Below are 15,459 nucleotides of genomic sequence, written 5' to 3'. Positions count from 1 at the left end.
TCATCTTTGCAAATTCACTTGTGAAATCATGTAGAGAGATTTCAAGAATTCACAACGGCATATAACTACCTTTAACAGCTGAGACATACCACAGAAACTATTGTCAATGATTAGCTCTTACATCTTCTCTTATTGTTGTTGCAATTGGCCTATATATGTTCTGTTGATTGTTCCAAAGCAACAAGTAAAAAGAGCAAAAAAAGTTAGCTGTCCGTACTCTCACTATTGTTTTCATCAGAGAAAGTTTGTACTAAAGATGGTGTATTTTTGGAGTGGTTTTTTTTGCAACAGTAGGAAATTGGATATGCATAGACACATGGCAGAGTCATACGACTTTAATGGCAGTCATCATAGAGAAGCTAATACTAACCATTTAAACAGAGGTAGTTACGTGATGTAACATTATCAGGAGAAACAATTCATGAGTCAAAGCATTCCGAGGCATATGAGCTCCAGTCCAAAGAACAGACTTAAGCTGTATAAATAAAGCAACAGCAATATTATCAGCTAAATATACACTGTAGAAAATATTAACTTCCTGGAATTCTACGTTGTATCCTCACAGGTTCACAGGTCTTTAGCACCTCATGTGGGTTTGTGTTCTGGTCTGCAAATTTGCCAGTGAATGCTACAATGATACAAATACTTGTAGGGAGAACTTAAGTTATTCCTGCCCCAAATTTGTGCTGGAAAAGCACATTAGCCCCACTCCTTCCTCCCACTTTCTGATAGCCAAATAATCTTCTTCACACATTCTACATAATTCATGATTGCTATAATAACAAAGAGAGGGGAAGATGTCATCTATCCTAAATAGCTTGCAAGCAGAGCTATAGTTCTCTAAGCACTCTTTGGATACAATCCTGTTTCTGGGGTGATTAGGGCAGCAGTTTGTAGCGAAAATCACTAGATGTACAGGTGCATTATTATGTGTTTTAATGAATTCTGACAGCCCTTTTCCTTCAAATTTGCCTTTTGTGAAAAGTACAGTGTAGTCATGGGCCATAATTTTAAAACCTAAAAACAAACAAAGCACAGTTTTTTACTTCATTACCTTTTCTTCTGTCCAACAGCATAGCAAGGCTAATCATTATAATAATTTTATTTTATACATTTATTTATTTACTATTTATGTTATTTATATTCTGCCTTTCTTACTGAGAATCAAGGTGGGTCACACATGCAAGTGCAGTCAATAGAATAGAACACTCAAAAAACAGTGTAACAGGATTAGGACTGAAAAATGAAAACCAGTAGAAATCTGGAACAAAGTTGAAACAGATGCTTGGGAGTGTGAAGTATCATAACACATCCCTACGAAGGCTAGCCTGAACAAAAGCCAGACGTGTGGGCACTAGGTGAAGCTTGTAAATGGCAATGTAAATGGAATGCCAGGAGTGCCCTCTTAACAGGAGATAGTCTAACTGACCAGCTTGTGGCAGTACAGATACCCAGAGAGAAGTGAGGAACTGCTTTGGAGTTGGGTGGGCTTTGGAGAGTAGTGTGCCACCAGGTGGAGACCTGGGACAGCTGCTCAGTATCTTGATCTCCTGGATGGCTCAAAGCAGAGCACTGCTTGTGATCAGTGGGCCATTCTGCAACAGCTTTACACAGAGATTGAATAGAATGGTGGGAGGATAAGAGTATGCTCTTTGGAACCCAATGGGATCAGGTCCCATACTGATGACAGCTGTTTTCCAGTGTCAGTCTTTTGAGTGCTATCTGTTAGGAGTGATTTGAACCAGTCCAGAGCACATCATCTGATATCTGCTTCTGTCTCCAAATGTGTCTACAAGGTGACATGGGCAGAAGGAGCAGTGGAGAGGCATGGCCTTTTAGATGGTGGTCATCAACCAAAGCCACCACATCTGTTTCTATTCAGTAGTCAAGCCTGAAGCTAGACTGAAAAGAGGCCAGAGTTGATGAGTTATCAAAGAATGCCTGGAGTTGTTCAACTGTTACTCTCTCAGTTACTTTGACCAGAAAGAGAAGATTAGAGACTGGCAGTAATTGGCCACATCATTCTTCTGCAGGGATGATTTTAAAAGCAGATGGATAACTATCTCATTCAGTGACTGAAGTGTTATGTCCTAGGCTTAAATGGGAGAACTGTTACTTTTGGAGGGAACTGTTACTTTTGGAGGGAAGCTGAACAAGCCAAACAAGGGAAGCTTGTACTCCACACCAGGGTTCCAGAGAAGGCCTAAGCGTGCCCAATCAGGGGAAGGATTTAAACATAAGTAGCCAATCAACATCTAGGCTCATACTGTACCCTGATAGGTCTTTAGGGCCCTGTAAATAGCCAATCCATGTAGATAGTTAAGGACCAATCAGAAGGGGGCAAGAATTGTATAAAAGAGCGGGAAGTTTGAATAGAGCTCAGTCTGTGTGTGTGTTCCTGAAGTAAAGCTTGCTGAAATCACTCTCCGACTCTGGTCTCTTACTGCACCAACCCCAGTACTTTACACTGGCGACGAGGATGGGATGCCAGTAAGAACCAGCAACAGAACCAGGAACACGGAAAGGTGGCTAAATCCAAGCCATCTGGGTCCGCACCTCCGCTCTGCGCACACCCCAGCTCGCAAGCCGCCCAGACACGCTGCCAAGAATGGAGGCTCCAGCCAACCTCCTACAGCCCTTTAGCATCGATCGCCCCGAGTTGTGGGACTCGTGGGTCGAAGGCTTCCAGTCATACCTGACCTTCCGGAAGATTACAGAGACTACCATGCAGAGAGCTCTGCTTATCAGTATGTGTGGCACGGAGACCGTGGACTTAGCCAGGGCTCTTCTCCAACCCAGGAAGCTCTCAGAGACGCCGGTGGACGACATCATCAGCGCTCTGGAGAAGTATTTCCAGCCCCAGCCAACCAAGCTCACCCGGCACTGGGACTTCCGACAAAGGACACAGAAGGCAGGCGAAACCACGATGGCATTCTTGACAAGCCTGTGCCGGGTGGCAAGCCGATGCAGTTTCGCAGACCTCAACGAAGCCCTTCTCAACCAGTTTGTATGGGGCTTGAGGGACGAAAAACTAGTACAGAAACTCCTGTCCCTCTCCGAGTGCAACCTAACAAAGGCAATCGATGTGGCCACCAGCTGGGAGAAGGGCAGATCAGCAGAGCCATGGCTGACAAGACAGGCTGCGGCACACCAGATCAACCCTGAACCATCTACAGAGGACTCAGACGAGGACAAAGCTCTACAAACCGGCTATCGTTCAGCAGGAAGGAAGACCACCCATGTCCCACAGGGCATGAGACACAAGACACTACCTGCATGTGCAAGTTGCGGGGGCCAGCACGAGCGGAAGACCTGCCGATTCCGGAATGCCACCTGTCGACTCTGCAACAAGGAAGGCCACATCGCCTGCGCCTGCAGATCCAAATCCCGAGCACGCGTCCCGCAAAGATCTGCACACTCCGAAGGCCAGCCAGACTTCGAGACCGACGCTCTCCACGCCCACCCATACCCGGTACAGTACTTACCCTCGACAGTCAGGCCCTCCAAAATCCGGGTCAATGTAGGGATCGGGGGGGGGGGTGCCCTGCCAAATGGAGGTGGACTCTGGGTCAGCATCATCTATTATAGCAGCAGAGACATTTTTTAAAATTCCCACCAGGCTGAGGCCTCGTCTCAGGGACCCGGGGTTCACCTTAGTGGACTTCCAGAAGAATAAGGTGCCTATCTTGGGAGTGGGCCCGGTCCCAGTCCAATACAAGGGGTTCAAGGGCCAGCTACAAATGCTAGTGGTCAAGAACCACCTTACAAACCTTTTGGGCCTCGACTGGTTTAAGCCCCTGGGAATAGAGATCAGGGGGGTCAATAAGACTGTCGGAGTGGACTTTAACAAGGTTTGCGAAGAGTTCCCGGCCATTTTCGATGGCACCTTGGGCTGCTACACGGGTCCCCCAGTTACACTACACCTCGACCCCACAGTGCGGCCTATTAGGCTTAAAGCGCGGCGAGTTCCATTCGCGCTCAAGCCTAAAATTGAGGAGGAACTGGATAAACTGATTGCACAGGGAATACTAGAGCCTGTCACCCACGCAACCTGGGAAACTCCCATCGTGACTCCAGTCAAGCCCAGTGGGGAGGTGCGGATTTGTGCAGACTATAAGTGCACCCTCAACAAGGCTCTTCAGGCCCACGCATACCCTGTGCCCATCGTCAGCCACATTTTAGCCACCCTAGCCGGCGCAAAATTTTTTGGCAAGTTGGACTTGGCCCAAGCTTACCAACAGCTGCCGGTGGATGAGGCCACGGCCAACGCCCAAACAATTGTGACCCACCGGGGGGCCTTTAGAGTAAAGCGGTTGCAATTTGGCATGAGTGTGGCTCCGGGGTTGTTCCAGGAACTCATGGACTCTCTTTTAAAAGGACTTCCCGGAGTCACTCCATTCTTCGATGATGTGCTGATCGCGGCAGCCTCGCCTGAAGAATTCGCCGCCCGCCTTAGAGGAGTCCTACAACGTTTTGAAACAGCCGGCCTCAAGGTCAAACGGGAGAAGTGCCTCCTGGGCATGGATCGGGTGGAATTCCTGGGGTTCTCCATCGATGCCCAGGGGGTCCACCCCTCCGATGCCAAGCTGCGTGCCATCAGAGATGCTCCAGCGCCCACCAACAAGCAAGAACTCCAGGCCTTCCTCGGCCTCCTAAACTTTTATCATGCTTTTCTCCCCCACAAGGCAGCGGTGGCCGAACCCCTGCACCGACTTCTAGACAAGAACCGACCCTGGGCATGGGGCCGCCAGCACGCTAAAGCCTTCCAGGATATCAAGGGCCTCCTGATGTCCAACTCCGTCCTTGCCCATTTCGACGAGACCCTGCCCTTGGTCCTTGCATGCGACGCATCCCCTTATGGCGTGGGGGCAGTTCTGGGCCACCGACTCCCTGATGGGACCGAAGTCCCTATCGCATACTACTCGCGGACCCTCTCATCAGCGGAGCGGAACTACGCCCAAATCGACAAAGAAGGGTTGGCAGTTGTGGCCGGCGTCAAAAAATTTCATGATTACATCTACGGCCGGCCCTTTACCCTCTATACGGACCACAAACCCCTCTTGGGCCTCTTTGCATCGGACCGGCAGACCCCTCAGGTGTTGTCCCTACGGGTCCTTTGTTGGTCCATTTTTTCTAGCCGGCAACACCTACACCCTAGTGCATCGACTGGGCAAGGCAATGGGCCATGCTGACGCCCTGAGCTGCTTGCCCTTGCCTGACGTGGATCCCGATCCAGCCCCGGCTCATCAGATCCTACTGATGGACATGCTTCCGGACAGGCCATTGCTCGCCCGCGACGTTGCTGCCCGCTCCACTCGTGATCCAGTCCTCTCCCATGTCTTGGACTGGGTGGGGAGGGGGTGGCCCAAGGGCTCGACTGGGCCGGAATTTACTCCGTTTGCAGCCCGGAAAGACGAACTATCCACCCACAAAGGCTGCCTACTATGGGGTAACAGAGTCGTCATCCCCAAACCCTTGCAAGACCAAGTGCTGAGAGCCCTGCACGAGGCACACCCGGGCATAGTCCACATGAAGGCTCTCGCACGGAGCTATGTCTGGTGGCCCGGCCTCGATGCAGAAATTGAGGCTTGGGTTAAAAGGTGCCCGACATGCCAGGTGTCAAGGCCTGACCCCCCACGTGGCCCAGTGCAATCATGGGAATCCACCAAAAACCCCTGGTCAAGACTGCATATGGACTTTGCTGGCCCCTTCCATGGGCGGACTCTACTCATACTAGTGGATTCATACTCCAAGTGGTTGGAGGTGGTCCAGGTGCCCTCGCCATCATCACAGGCGACCATCACGGCTCTGAGGGCCATCTTTGCAACCCACGGGTTGCCGGAGACCATCGTCACCGACAACGGCACAGCATTCACGTCCGCAGCGTTCCAGGACTTCTTGGCCAAGAACCTCATCAGGCACATTCACTCTGCCCCGTTTCATCCAGCCACCAACGGCCAGGCAGAGCAGATGGTGCGCACGGCAAAGGAGGCCTTGAACCGTCTGGGCCCCTCAGACTGGCCAAAAGACATGGCGTGTTTCCTAATGGCCTACCGGACCACACCTACCACCTCCACAGGTCGCAGTCCAGCAGAACTCCTCATGGGCCTCCGCATCTGCACCCTGCTGGACAAGCTGCACCCTGACCGAGCCCCCGACAGGCGACCGGCGCCGGAACACCTTAAAGCCCCCAGAGGGTTCTACCCAGGTGAGACAGTGTGGGCACGGAACTATGCCACCACTGGCCCCGCCTGGCTCCCTGGAAAGGTGGACCACGTCACCGGACCGGTCTCCTATGCAGTGACCTTGGAGGGTGGACATCTCCTGAGGCGACACATCGACCAACTCCGAGGTCGCCTGCCTGCCGGGGAGCCAAGGTCAGAGGCTCCAGATCCGGACAACGTAAGTCCCCGAGAGCCTGACACAGAACAGGGTTCCGTGGAGCCCGCTTCTGCCCAGCAGGAGGAGACCCCCGACCGCGCAGCTGAACCCAGGTCTCCCAGGGCCGCCGTCCCAGATGTCTCCAGCTCTGCAGCCGCGGAACCACCAACCGAGTCGGAACGCCCAGTCACCTCTGAGCTCCGACGCTCGACACGAGACCGCCGCCCTCCGGCATATCTCCAGGACTATGTCACCTGATAGCTGGAACTATGGGGGGAGGGGTGTTGTGTCCTAGGCTTAAATGGGAGAACTGTTACTTTTGGAGGGAAGCTGAACAAGCCAAAGCTTGTACTCCACACCAGGGTTCCAGAGAAGGCCTAAGCGTGCCCAATCAGGGGAAGGATTGAAACATAAGTAGCCAATCAACATCTAGGCTCATACTGTACCCTGATAGGCCCTTAGGGCCCTGTAAATAGCCAATCCATGTAGATAGTTAAGGACCAATCAGAAGGGGGCAAGAATTGTATAAAAGAGCGGGAAGTTTGAATAGAGCTCAGTCTGTGTGTGTGTGTTCCTGAAGTAAAGCTTGCTGAAATCACTCTCCAACTGGTCTCTTACTGCGCCAACCCCAGTACTTTACATGAAGAAAGGTCCGCTGAGTTAGTAATTGATTTATGATGTCCAGCAATGGCTTGTTGATGTGATGCTAACATGATTTTAGCATCCAGGATGGGCAAGGGTCCAAGGCACAAGTAGTGTACTTCATAGATCTATTTTATCTATTTTTTCCCAAGTTCTTAGTCTTTCTGCTTACCCATCATATTGCAAATAGACCATAGTTTTCAGCAGCCAGGTCCTGAGGGATTTTTCCATAGCTAAAAGCAATCTGAACCTTCCCCTCTAAACAGTTGGACAAGAAATTTCAGTAACACCACAGCAGTTCAGTTTGAGAGGTTTCAGACAAGGGGAGAGCTGCCAACTGAATTTTAGTATGCCTTCTGGCTATGTTGCCTGTCTCAGGAATCTTCTTATCATTGGCTGGGTTTTGTGATGTTACTGAAACCTAATAAGAATCATATACACAAAAGATTGTACATTTAAGAGATTTTGATGATATTGCTTCATTAAAGATCTGGTTACCGAGGTGGCATATGGTACTGGCAATGTTATTTTAAAGAGACTAAAATGGCTGCTTTAATTAATAGTTGCTTTTAAAACCTAATGTCTCCAGAAACATAGTGATTGCATGGGAGCTAGATTTGAATCCAGTAGCTCCAGACCAACAAGATTTTCATAGTGCAAATCTTTTTGCTTTCTAAAGTACTGCTGGACTTGAATCTAGCTTTTCTACTGCAGAGCAATATAGCTGCTCTCTGAAACTACAGTGATTTTGTTATGTGTTTATTTTCTTATGATAGTGAAACAATAAACTAAATACATAGATAGGAAGCAGGAAGCAGAAATCAAGAATTTTTTATAGTTGATATAAATTTGGAACCCAAATATCATTACAGCAGTTCTGTGTTCAGAAATTATGCAAATCTCACTTTTTGGCATTTAATCTTGCACAACCTCATTTCTATCATGAATATCCCTTGTAATCAGATAACATGTACTATAATTTTAGGTAATAACTGCTGAATGTCAGAGAGACTGCAGTATTGCTTGAACAATTTATTATGGTTCTGAGTTACTGCTATATAACATGTTTGTCTAGAGCATGATCCCAAATAATCTGGCACCAAGATTAAAATCCACCCTCCCCAATTAATTTACATTTCCTGGAAAGGAGTATTCTTCTATTGCAAGTCTCATATGTCCGATTTGTGGTCTAATTTCTAGACCAAATTAAATGAATACTTATTCACATAAGTGAAACCCGTTCTTTAGTTTGAAGCTAGATATATACATGCAGAAAAATGAGGACAATGAAATAGTTCTGAGGCAGAATGAACAGTACCATTCTAATGTTCAGGTGTCTGACTCACATTTTCAATCAGCCTTCATCAGACCTCTCCCGCCAAACACCTAGAAAGCTAGCATAGTAGAGAGAGGTGGTGTTTAGAACCTTTCTCCAGGTGCTAAGAATTCTGTGCAATAACTGTTAAAAAGGTAAAAGTAGTCCCCCGTGCAAGCAAGTCGTTTTCGACTCTGGGGTGACGTTGCTTTCACAACGTTTTCACGACAGACTTTTTACGGGGTGATTTCCCATTGCCTTTCCCAGTCATCTACACTTCCCCCACAGCAAGCTGGGCATTCATTTTACTGACCTCGGAACTGTTACAGGGGGCTATTTATCTGCCAGTATAAATTTCAAGTGATCAAGTCTATTTTATCATTTCAGAAGTCTACCTAATCAGTCAGCTGCAGATATAGGCAAAGTTCAAGTCCCTTTTAACTATAGTTTGGTTTGATATAGATGGCATTTATAAAATTAGTATCTTCATAGCAGGATCATGTATAAAAAGAGGAGTGCACCAGGATAGGGTTGCCAAATCAGGCTTAGGAAATTCCTGGAGATTTAGGTGCAGAGTCAGGGAAAGGTGGAGTCTGGAGAGAGGTGGGAGCTTAGCGAGGATGTGAAGTCATAGATTCTATCTTCTGAAGCTGCCATTTTCTAAAATGGAACTGATTTCTGTAATCTGGAGATCAGTCTAAATTCCAGGAGAACTCTGGGCTCCACCTGGATTAACAGGCCAAGACCCAGCAAGTTGTTCATACTAGGGGTTGGCCTGGGATAGGGACAAACCTCCAAGTGGGGGTAGTTTTTCTGGAATCACAACTGCTCTTCAAAGTACAGAGATGAGTTGCCTTTGGGAAAATGGAAGACCTGCTGGTCTAAAGCTGTGTAAGGTTGCCAGGTCTGTGTTGGTAAATACCTGAAGACTTGGGGGGGGGGGAATCTGGTAGAGGGTGGGGTTTGGGGAGGGGAGGGGCCTCAGCATGGTACAGTGCCATAGAGTCCACTATTAAAAGCAGTCATTTTCTCCAGAGGAGCTGATCTCTGCCAGCTGGAGATCAGTTGTAAAAGTGGGCGATCACTAGGCCCCACCTGGAAGCTGGTAACCGTAATAGCTGTGGTATACCATAGATTGCAGGAGAAATAGAAATCCTAGAGTGATATCATTAATTAATTTAATTTTAAAACTTAACCAGATTTTAATTAAATGCTTATAATGTTTAATGTAATCTTATCCATTTGTATAATTCAACCCTGAACCATGTTGTTAGCCGCCCTGAGCAGGGATACAAATAAAATTTGTTGTTGTTGTTGTTGTTATCATATCCCTGCCTAGCTCCCTTACCACCTTAAACTCTGCCCTCTCCAGGCACCACCCCGAAATCTCTAGGAGATTCCCAAACTAGAATTGGCAACCCTAGTCTGGGATTAAGTAGCCCTGTAGATACAGGATATCTAAGAAGATAAGTTTTATTCATCAGGAGATTAAGCAATAGTTAGTATATTTACAGTGGTGCATATTCATGTAATTTTAGACTTCAGACAGTGTTTTGGGAGGGACTCCCCTTTAGGTAGTAATTGGTACTTTAAATACAAAGCTGATTTTGTGGGCTTTCTGCTGAGTCTGTGAGCTTGGGTCCTGGACTTCCTGCATTTTTGATACCACTGAATCTATAATTTTCAAAAGGAAGTACATGGGTTGAAAAAACAGGTCTGGAAGCAAGGATGCCGGTCACGGAATTAGCTGCAGAGATCTGGGATGAAAGACTAGATGTGTGATGTGTAGGAGTTAACAAGGCTTTATTTCAGAGATGTACAACCTTGGCTATCAGTCAGCCAGGTGAGACTGAGGGATCAAATACTGCATGGAATTATTGGCCAGTACCACATAAATATGGGTTGTTTTGATTCTGAGAGCCATAGACTAGAGACAATTGGATTAAGGTACCTGAGAAGGGCTTCTTGGTGGCATTGTATTAGATTGCACTTCAGCAGATACAACTCTCTTAAATCAGTGTACAGCCAAAAATCACTTTGCAGGGCAGATCAAGATCAAACTTTGAAGTACTGTAAACTTTCCACAGGAAGCAGTGAATACCCAAGAAGTAGAGAAGTAAATGCTCTTTTCTGAACACAATGCACCTATTAATGGCAGTATGAAAATGTCCTTGCCCAAGCTTATTCATGCAGACATGTTATGGAGCAACATATGGTTGATTTTTTCCCTCACTTTGAGACAATTCCAAATACCCTCTAGGAATTCTGAATGATTGTCTTTGAATGTCTTGGAGAACTCTTGGACATTTAGGCAAAAAGTTTCTATCAGCATCTGCTTCTTACAAAAGGGACTGTAAACAGGCATTACTTTTGGTAAATCTGTGATCTTTATTTGGTTCAACAGCTTTCACAAGAAGAGGAGCAAATCATCCTAAATGTAAAAATGTACACAAATGTAAAAAGAACATCTGGGCAAAGTAAAAACCCATTAGCTTAATTTTAATTTTTGCGTATGACAAATTAAGTTGATTTGATGATTTTAACTTCATTGATGTTTGAAAATTTACTTGCTCTCCTTTTTGGCAATTTACAATCTGAAAGAGGGGGCTTCTGTGGGTTCTGATCTCAAAGTCAAAATGTGGAATTATTTCAGATTAAAGTTTTTGGTCCATCTGATTTTATAATGATGTTATGCAATTTATTATAGCAGTGACCTTGTACCCCTCAAATTCTTCCCCTCCTTTATTTCACTAAATAGGTTGTGTGATAGTGCATGTTTTTTCCCTTTGCTAGGGCTGAGGAGTCAATATACAATGCAGTGAGTATGATTACCTCATCTTTTAATTCTGTTGCACAATATTCTCAACAGATTTTTTTTCTTTAGAAAAGCATCAAACAGATTGAATGCTTATCTTTTTACTACTGTACCACTGTACACACTTGTTCTAGGAAAGTGGAATTGGATCCATTTGATTGCATTTAAATTTTTCATGCTTCAGCAGTTTGTCTGAGAGCACAGTAAAAAAAAACCTCACAAGTGAGAAGAGTTTAGAATAATAGAACTTGATTTTGTGTATTATAAGCAGTACCATTTGCGCTGCTTTAGTTGAGGTTGTGTCAGCACTTCCATTATAAATTCCTGTTTTCAGGGGTTATAAGTGGCGTGAAATTCTTTTCTTTTTTTTTAACGATAACCCCCAGCAGAGGACTGATTTCACTTATAAAATTGTTACACAGAAATAGTAGGTAAACTCCAAGATGGCACAAAGTCAAACCACTTTTAAACTATAAGTGGTATGCAAATAATTGAAAATATGAGAGGAATGCTGATAAATACTTTGAGATCATGTGGACAGTTCTGTAGACTAATGATCAGTATTTAGTATAGCCTTCAAACTCTGTTTATGACAATAGTCCTTCAGTGTACAGAATCATGTGTGGGCTGAAACACCTCTGTGTGTGCATGTGTAAGAATGAGGCAGCCTCTCTGTTCTCCCTGAATTTAGAGAGTTCCCCAGGCACTGCAGTCTTCATTTGTTGTAATGGGCCTTTTACAGAACTCTGTTGAATTGTGGTTCTGTAGCAGCAGGAGCGTTTTTTAAGCTGATGCTTCTGCTGCATTTTATTACACACTAACTTATCGCAGAAGAATGCAGGAGTGTCTCATAAAAGTTTTATTTGTTTTGTTCTGTGCAAAACTAGTTTGAAAGAAGGCGGGCAGTATAAATATATGGAATTGGACCCATGCAAATATATTTGGTTGGAAAAACTCCTAAATTCAGTAATAAGGAGGATACCCCCCCCCCCCCATTATTTTCTATTTAGTATGTCAAATAGATAATATGTTGTATCAGGCACATTTTTCTATTCAATGTTTGTTTATGGGTATGAACATTGGAGCATATGTGTAAACTAGTATGAAATGGTGTACATTTAAAAAGAAAGGTGTTCCCACTTAATTGTACTCTTACCAGAGTAGCTTTTCAGAATGGTCACTTGAGGAATTACCAAAAGCCTGTTGATGAAATTGAGGTGAAGTCTTTCCACACTAATTATATTCAGCATGTAATTTCTAAACTTCACTCTGAATTTTGATTTTCAATTAACATTCCCAATTTGAAGATAATTTTCTATTTAATGTAATTGCAGGAAATAATTTATTGGCTGATTAAGACTGAAGACCCAGCCTTTCTTAGGAAAACACTCCCTAACAAACCAGCCTTTAAAAGCCATCTCAGAGCTTTGGACAGATTTAACCTATTTTCACAGCTGCACAGTTACATTTAATTAGGATTGTGCACTGTTATTCATTGGTGCAGTTTGTAGTTGGAATTATTCTTAAGAGACGTTTTCATTTCTGGGTTTGTGTCATGATTAATTTAAACTGAGCAAAGCAGCCAGAGCTTATTCCTTCTGGAAGAAGTCAGTCCTGTTTATAATTGGAAGATGTCTTCTATTGCTCAAGTGAATAGAATTTCCCCCCCAAGAACTGTTTTAAATGTACCATTGCCTTAAATTACTAGAGATTTGTGCACAATTGTATTACACTCTCATTGCAATAGTGTATCTACAAGTTTAAAGTAAGCCATTAAGTACTGCCCTGTGATCCAAATACTTGTGTTAGTTTATACTTCTGTTGGCCGGAATCCTGCCTTTGTAACACAAGGGTGATGGAAAAGTTGCAGTGTTTCAGCAGTTGCAAGTTAGGTTGGGACTGTTGTATGACAGTCACTGTTGATCTGGCCACAGTGAAGTATACAATACAAAGACTCATATTTTTTAGCCATATCCCGTAAGTAGGGCATTTTTTGAAGAAAAAACCCAGCAGGAACTCATTTGCATATCAGGCCACATCTGACATCACCATTATTTTGCACAGTGCTTTGTTGTAGAAAATGCTCAGCAGGAACTTGTTTGTATGTTAAGCCACATCCTTGTCACCAAGCCAGCCAGAATTGCGTTCCTGTGCATTCCTGCTCAAAAAAAGCCCTACCCATAAGTAATTATTAGCGAAATGGGGGCTGTAATCATGTTTACAGCAAGCTGACTCTAGTAAATTTCAGCAGTTAGTACTCTTCAAGAAAATATCAAGTCATTATTGCCATTATTTGTAATTTTAAAAAAACTAATATTTTAAAATATTTTTCAGGTTACTTCCAAAGCTTGTGGTACACTTATCTAGAACTGTGTATAATTAGATTAACGAACCTATATTAATGTTTTTTCTGTAGGATGCTAAATCTGTGTCTTCTCATTAATTGTGAGAAATTTAACATTAGCTGTTAAATCCTATGTGAAACATGGACTGCTACATTAAAAACTACTGTTTAAATTGGAATTAACTTAATTATTTTTCTTTACACTTGATATTTCCTTCACTGTAATATTCATGAAAGCATGTGTCAGATCTGTAAATTTAACTGTTAGTCTCAGATTTCCAGGCTCTTTAATCAGTAATTATTTGTCTATAGAAACAGTACTACTGAGTTAATGATTTGCTAATTTGAAAAATGCTCATGTGGTTTCCTCTGTTAACTGATTTGTGCATTTTTAAGGAAATTGTATGAAATCAATTATTATTAAAGAGTAATTAAGGTGGTGATCTTATTCTTTAGTTACTGATGCAGTTTTAGCATAAAGATATTCTATTTTTAAAAGATCTGTCTCCAATAATATATTTTCATTTACTACTACAGTTTAAAAAAATGATTATTGTTTTTCATGTGAAATATGATTTTGCATTTTGAATTGAAATAATTTACATCTCAGCCAAAATGAAAACTAGTCTTATGTGAATGCTTCTATGGAACTTAATGTGAAAGATCATGAAAAAATATATTTAAAAGTAAAAATGATATTGAAAACAGTCTTTCTTTATAATTGATTATGCACTTCTAACTTTATAATATCATTTAATAAATGATATTGAAAACATTATTTCTTTATAATTGATTATGCACATTTAACTTTATTCTTCCAAGTTATGTGTACCTTGTAATAAATGCACAATATAAAATGGAAACTGCAGAACAACCGTGAAGACTTACAGATGTTACAAGTCATTCATTCAGAGTTCTACTTAGCTTTACATGGCTTTGCAGGACAATTTTAGTACTTTGCTACGATTAAAACAGCTTATGAGATACTGCTTTAAAACAAATATATCATAGGACTTGTTTAGAGCAGCGTAGCTGGTGGCTTGTAAAATTTATTTTGCAAGAGTCAAATGTGCCATAATTAATTGACTATGGGAGCAGAAGATTCCCAGTCTAATTGTGCAAACAGCTAGGCATTTCTTGCATGCCTAGTGAAATTATGAGGAAATGTAGGAACTACCCTTTGGGAAGAAGATTCTAAGGGGGAAAAATGATATATGTCAATAACATACATGATATCATAAGACTGGGGAAAATGACACCATTTGGTAGTTCAAATATGATGATGCTGCATGCCTTGAATCATACAGGACCTACCTGCTTCACTTGGAAATTCTTAGTAAATGCTAAAAACTTAACCCAGGGTCTCTTGTTACTCTGGGGTACATCCCAGATAAATGGCAGACACATGATTAACAAGGTCAGTGTACAACAACAGAACTTTGTATCAAAGACATCAAAGACTCTCCATCATATGAATGAAAGTTCATCATATGAATGAAATAACTCGTGGGCATTCAATGAAATTGCTGAGCAGTCAGGTTAAAACGGATAAAAGGAAGTACTTCTTCACTTAAAGGGTGATTAACATGTGGAATTCACTGCCACAGGAGGTGGTGGCGACTACAAGCATAGTCAGCTTTAAGAGGGAGTTAGATAAAAATATGGAGCAGAGGTCCATCAGTGGCTATTAGCCACAGTGTGTGTGTGTGTGTGTGTGTGTATATATATATATATAATTTTTTTGGCCACTGTGTGACACAGAGTGTTGGATTGGATGGGCCATTGGCCTGATCCAACATGGCTTCTCTTATGTTCTTATGTTAAAGTTACTCTGAATTAAAGTAATATATTATAACATAAATCAATGTATACAGCCGTAAAAGAGTACCCATTGCATGAGATCACCACTAATCACTTACTTCTTTCTTTTGGTAATGCACTTTTCCCCATTTTGGTTTAGGG

At 43.3% G+C, this 15,459-nt stretch overlaps 1 protein-coding gene across 18 annotated transcripts in view; it reads left to right on the top strand.

Moving 5' to 3' along the window:
* SOX6 (SRY-box transcription factor 6) overlaps positions 1 to 15,459 on the top strand; it is an 841,142-nt gene that overhangs the window by 292,014 nt on the left and 533,669 nt on the right. The gene's annotated exons all lie outside the window — the stretch shown is intronic.

The sequence above is a fragment of the Heteronotia binoei genome, chromosome 21, assembly GCF_032191835.1.
Source record: "Heteronotia binoei isolate CCM8104 ecotype False Entrance Well chromosome 21, APGP_CSIRO_Hbin_v1, whole genome shotgun sequence".
Lineage (NCBI taxonomy): Eukaryota > Metazoa > Chordata > Lepidosauria > Squamata > Gekkonidae > Heteronotia > Heteronotia binoei.
This window is presented reverse-complemented; position numbering and strand designations above follow the sequence as displayed.